We start from the raw sequence: 6,653 nt of genomic DNA on the forward strand, positions 1-6,653 counted from the left end.
TAGTTTAGTCTTGCTCAACCATCTGGCTTGAGATAGAGCTAACGCTTTTCATACTGCATTGAAGCAAAAGTGTCATGAGGATAACTCGTCTGAGTGGCTGCTGCATAGCAGTACATGTGTTGCAACTTGAWTATCAGGAAACTTAGAAAAAATGTCTCTGGCTCATCTAAGCCTTACAATAGGTTTCATTTTATAAATACAGCTGGTATATCATAGATTTTGTACCTCAAATGCAGTCCCTTTCAGGTACCTACAGAACTATGATCTTTCACCTGCATGTTTCACTTGTTTTCTTTCACAGCAGAAAGAAAATTCTGTAAGCCAAGTGTTTTCCCCTGTTCTACTTGAGTGAGTTCATAAGTGAGCTGAACAATGCAACCAGCAGCTGCCTCTGCTCTATCAATAGAATGGTTTCTCTGAGTCAAGGGGAGAAACAGAAAGTGATCTACCTGTGGCTAGGGCTGACTCCTGCACAGCTGGCTTCAGACATAAACAGCAGTAAAATAGACTGCTTCTTTTCAGCTCAGTAAGCGGCATCCTAGCTTATCTTTAACCACTAAAGCAAAGCAACAAGGGCAAATAACACTCCATTCAGAGCCTTGTCGGTGACGATGTGACATGATTTTGCTTCAGATGACTATTGTATTTTAAAAACCCCATTCCACAGACTTATTTTCTCAGGAACRCTGGTTTTCCTTTCACCAAACGCATAACTGCATCTGTGTAGCTGAGGTAATGTTCTTGACTTACTCTGGAGGCCATGGACAATTGTACTACACGCTTGTAGTGATAATTGTGACTCCACAGAAGATGAGCTGGGTGGGGATTCCAGGAGGGAGGGTGGCTGACCAGAAGCTGCCTCTGGAAGCCTTAGCAGAGCAGTCCAGGGAAAGCTGCTACTGCTAGGGCARTAACGGTAGCAAAAAAAAACACCAGTTAAGTACTCTGCTTTGAAATGAGCTGCTTACTGGTATAAAATCTGCATCCCAAAGAAATACTGGCAGCAGTAGAGTAAGCTTTKGACAAAAAGCACTGTATGGCAAGAGCTGGCAGGAAGGACCCAGCCCCTGGAGTTTCAAGTACAAGGTATAGCCTCTTCCAAGTTCCATTGTTCTCCCGTGATATTCTGGTATCATGCACTTGGAACAAGCAGTTAGATATGTTCTGTGCCACTGAAAGATGAAGTAAGACTTTTTTCTGGCTTTTTTTCTTTATATGGTATACAGTTTCCAGTTTGGGRAAATGAACAGAATGGCTACTGGTGGAAATTGAGGATATGGTAGCACAAATCAGCTGTTTCTGTAACTACAACTGTAGTAATCTGAMCTACTGCAAACTGAGTTTGCAATTTCATACAATGTTTCAACACCACCTCATTCATATGATCAAGCTTATAGTCTATCTATTACAATTTTCACTGTATCAGGCATTTAGGACTTTTATTTTTTCGCATAAAACTAGCAACTCCACTATTGCGCAAGTTGGCTGTGAAATGGAGAACATTCACTGCAGATTTGTTAAAGAGCCTGCTCACATTCTGCTTCTGCCTTCAAAGCCCTTAGACTACAGGCATTCTYCTCCCCATAGTTTTTAGTACCTGCTATCCAGCAGCAGTGGAAGAGTGTCCCCGTTTGAAAGACAGGTWTTTGCTAATGAAGGCAGGGACCCCCCTTGGAGTGGTGGCTATGACCCCCCTTCCCTCCGAATTATTACAGCTTTGAAAAAAAAAATCACGGGCTTTCAGGCAGGAATATGGGTAAATAGGAATAACAGTTTTTACTAATATATATATATATATATATATAAAACAAGGTGAAACAAGTAGCAATAACAATGCAACAACAGCGCAGTCCAAACCTAGTGACAGCCTTATAGAAACAGTCTCCTTCTTGGCGAGATTACAGTTTGGTTGGCAGCAGCGCCGCTGGCCCCCGGCTGAGCAGGGAGGGTGCGACGACCTCTCAGAGACTGCAGGGGACGTGGTGTTGCGGGTCCCGGCTAGCCAAGATCTCCCGCGGCTGGGATGATCGATACAAGATGGCAGAGGTGGATGAAGRAAAGTTTCTCTGCAAAACTCACAGCGGGGAAAAAAAAMCGCCGGTGCTCTTCTGGACAGCAAGAAACCCAGAACCGCACAGAGCCGAGCAGGAATCCCGCGGCCGCGAGATGGGACGGAGCAGAGTTCAMCCTCCTGAAGCTGGAGTCCTAGCAAGGCACCGCAGAGCAAAGCACGGGGCCGCCAGCAGGAAAACCCCTCTCCCCAATCCCCACCCCACCACACAAAAGCTGTCTCCCCATTTAGGGTGTGGCCATAGGTGTCATTGTMCCTTCAATCACCCGGCCATTAACCAGATGATTCGGCCATCAAGGTATCCCAGCAACAAATGGGACGAAAAAATTCCCRRAGAAAAAAAAGAACAAAAGGAGAAGCCTTTTAACCCACGACAAAGAGGTTGGCTCAGCCGGGGGTGTAAACTCAATCATCCCAAATCTGCTCTGAATTTGCAGTGTTATGCGAGGTCAAGCAAGCAAACTTCCCCTATTTTTCATTWGCAATTTCACCTGGGAAGATGTATTTGTGACTGCTTCTGCTCAGACCATCAGGAAAACATACTAAGAGAAGTGGGGTTTGATTTAACCTTCTCTTCTTCAAAACCTTACATAAACAATTGCCAGGCTCATTGTTTTCTTTGAGGAAGGTAAGATAAGCTGCTATAAAAAAGAAGAAGAAGAAAAGAAGGAAGAAGAGAAGGAGGAGGTGGACGAGGTGGACGAGGAGGAGGAGGAGGAGGAGGAGTAGAGGAAGAAAAAGTAGAAGTAGTAAATCCACATCTCAGGGAAATGCTAAGTGCTTTAGGTCTCTGCCATATTGGTGGGTACTCTGGAGCCAAAGCCAGTGCATCTGTTGAGACATCCTGAGAAGCCAGATGTGGATGCCACTCAGACAGCTGSTGAGAGAGGAGGTGCGAGTACAGGCAGTAGCTTTCAATGGATGCCCAGATAGTTCTCCTGACATAAAGGCTGGTGCTCACAAAAAGGTGGATGACCAGCTCTGGCAGGTGGCTGAATGACTAGAGAGTTGGCTGAGCAGTATTAAAGGGGCTGAAGCAGAGATTGATAAGTGGCTTCAGATAGAAACAGCAGAGCCTGAGGTGCCTTGCACCCTGATGCCCCCCAAAAGCAGGSCTCCAGTTCAATCTCCACCCTCCAAAATCCAGACTAAAAACAGATCTGATGCTTTGAAGTCTTTAGATGTCCATGAGCAAGGCTGACAAAGAACCTCACCAGCAGCACATGGTTACTGCAAAGTGGTTGTAGTGGGTAGTGGGCATTGAGTCATGGATCTGCCAGCCTGATAGACAGTCACAAGGGGTATCCTGCCCTCCAGGAGCTGAGATCCATGGTGYTGCCGAGAGGGTACCCCAACTTGTCACAAGCACAGACCACTACCCCCATCACTTTTTCATATGGGTGATGATGCCACAAGCCAGAAAATAGGTGGGATCACAGAAGACWATAAAGCCCTGGCAAGACAGGTGAAAAACATCCCAAATCATCCCCATGCCCAAATCATCTCCTCATTGGTCCACCCAGTTAGCCAGAAGCAGACACGTCATGTAAAATCAGTGTCTGGCTTCATGGCTGGTTCTGTGGAGAACGTTTTGGCTTTTATAACAGTGGGTTGTGTTTTCATGACTATACCTTGTTATGGGGGAATGGGATCACCCTGGCTAAAAAAAGGCAGGAGAATATTTGGCAAACAGGCTGGCTGGTTTGGTGAGATGCATTGTAAAATAAAGGACTCAGGAGGAGGGGTCCAAATAGCAGTGCTTGTGCCATTGCTTCCTCCAGGGAAGCAGGTCACAGCAACCAGTGCAGAGATCAGTGCAGATGTRCCTTTGCTTCCCTGAAGTTGAGGGTCAAAGGGCAAAACACATGATGGGTGATCAGGGTTATGGTGAATACTCTCACATGCTCTCTAGGGAACCCCATTCTTTGATCATCCCTAAAGTGYCTGTATACAAACAGATGCAGCATGGGGAATAAACAAGAACTAGAAAGATACATGTGTTCATAGGGCCGTGATCTCTCTGCAGTCACTGAGATATGGTGGGATATCTCACATGACTGGAATATTGTCAGAGATGGGTATGTACTTTTTAGAAAGGACAGAGAAAGGTCAGAGAAGCRAGGTGGTGGAGTTTATGTGAGAGAGCAACTGGAATTTATGACGTTGTACCGCAGAGACAAATGAACAAGCTCATGGGTGTTCATGCTGAGATGAACAAGGGTTCATGGGTGAAAATTGCCCAGTGTGCCCTGGCAGTCAGAAGATCCACCTGTGTCCTGGGAGGCATCAGGTACAGCATCACAGCCGGGCAARGGAGGGGATTGTCCCRCTCTGCTCTGACCTGGGGYGGCCTCACCTCCAGTGCTGGGGGCAGTTCTGGGTGACACAATGTAAAAAAGACATTGAGCTGTTAGAGAGCATCCAAAGGAGGACAAAAAAGACAAGTGAAGAGCCTTGAAGGGAAGCCGTATGAGGAGTGGCTGAGGCTGCCCCAACAWGAGGAAGAACTTTGGAAGGTGTCAGAGTACTGGTACTGGTAATGGACTTCCCCTCTCTGGAGACATTCAAAACCCACCTGCTCTAGGTGACCTTGCTTTGGCAGGTGGGGTGGAGGCCTTTGAGAAGGGCAAGATAAGGGGAATGCAAAGAGCTAAAGGTCTGTCAAGCTCACCTCAATCCCATGGAAGGTAATGGTGCAGCCAGACACAGAAACGATTTCCAGGGCACATCAAGAACAAGAAAACCATTGGATGTTGTCAGGATGGCTTCACCAAAGGGGAGCCATGCTTAACCAGCYTGATAAACTTCACAATGCAATGACTGACCTGCTGCAAGACAGGAGAAGTGGGCATTGTGTCCCTGGTTTTCTCTAAGGCCTGTGGCACTGAGTCCTGTGATCCACGCAGGGAAGGTGTTGTGGTATGGGGTGGATGAACAGTGAAGTAGATGGAAAACTGGCTRAATGCAAGGCCCAGAGCATGATGAGTGCAACAAAGCCCAGTTGGAGGACAGTGCTTCCAGTGTACCCCAGGGTCAGCACAGCCTGCAGCCCTCAGCAAGCTTGCAGATGGCACCGCAGGAATGGGAGAAGCAGCTTATACAACAGAGGGCTTGCTGCCATCCAGAGGGATCTGGAGAGGCTGGAGAAATGGGCTGACAGGACTTTAATGAAATTTAAGGGATGTGCAAAGTCCTAAGCCTGGGGAGGAACAACACAATGCAGTAGCACATGGGGGCAATTCTGCAGGAAAACAGCAGAGAAGGAACCTTGGGGTCCTGGTGGACACAAAGCTTAACATGAGCCATGTGTGTCGGTTTTGCTTGGCCCTGTTTTTGGTAGAGGGGGGGTCCCCACAAAGATGGCTCCTGTGAAAAGCTTCTGGAAGCTTCCACTGTGTCCASCAGAGCCAATTGCTGATGGCTCTGAGGATGATGGAACATGCCACTGACCAAACCTGGGCCAATTGAAGATGATGGTTACGCCTCTGTGAAAACATATTTAAGAAGAAATCAAAACAAAAGGAGCACAGTTTTCTCTAGCCAGAGAAGGTGAGGACATGTGAGGGAACAACATGGAGACACCAAGGGCAGTGGAGAAGGAGGGGSAGGAGCTGCTCCAGGCACTGGAGCTGGGATTCCTTTGCAGCCMTGGTGGAGCAGCTGTGCCCCTGCAGCCCATGGGGTCCATGGGGGATGCAGAGATCCACCCACAGCCYRTGGAGGAGCTGCGCACTGCAGAGCGAGGGGATGCCTGGAGGACGCTGTGATCCAGTGGGGGATCCTGCTGAGAAAGAGGCCCTGCTTCCAGGCTGGAGCAGCCTGTCCTTGGGGACTGCACCYCGTGGATGAGTGACCCATGCRACAGCWGTTCTGGSATAACTGTCTGCCCGTGGGAGGGACTCACGCTGCAGCAGTTTTGGGATGACTGCTGCTTGTGGGAGTGGACCCATACTGGAGGAGAGAACAGCCTCCTGTGAGAGGAACCCCACGGTGACATGGGAAGGATTCCTCTCCCTGAGCAGCAGATCTTGGTGATGAACTGACCAAATTCCCCATGTCCTGCTCCCTCTGCTGTCGGTGGAAAGGAGGGAGAAGGCTGGGAGGGCTTGTTTTTACTTCTCACTTCCCTTTCTCCTCTGTCTCTGTTAGAGTTGCAAAGTGAATTTATTGCGAAGTTGAACCTATTTTGCCCTTGGAGTCTTTTCTCAAGTCCTTATCTCACCTCATGAACCCTTTGTTAAATTTCTTTTTCTCCTCTGCCCAGCTTTGTTAAGAGACAGTGAGTGAGCAGCTGTCATGGGTGCCATGGGTGCTTGGCCAGGGTCAAACCACAACAATTTGACAGATGTATCAGTGTCAAATATTTCCATCTTTTCAGGAAGGAAACAAATCACTTCTTACTATCTGAAAAACCCTGCTGTTGATGCATCTAAAGTAAGAAACAACCTGCGAATTCAGACATCACTAAACAGAGAACTAAACATTACACTTGTAGCAAAGCTGCTGTGTGAGAATTCCAGAYGAACTTTTTCTGCATTTCCCCACAACACTAAAGACAGAAGACAACGTAATTAAAAGTGGA

This window comes from Malurus melanocephalus, unplaced genomic scaffold (genome assembly GCF_030028575.1).
Source record: "Malurus melanocephalus ecotype Western Australia unplaced genomic scaffold, MMel_1.1 scaffold_184, whole genome shotgun sequence".
Lineage (NCBI taxonomy): Eukaryota > Metazoa > Chordata > Aves > Passeriformes > Maluridae > Malurus > Malurus melanocephalus.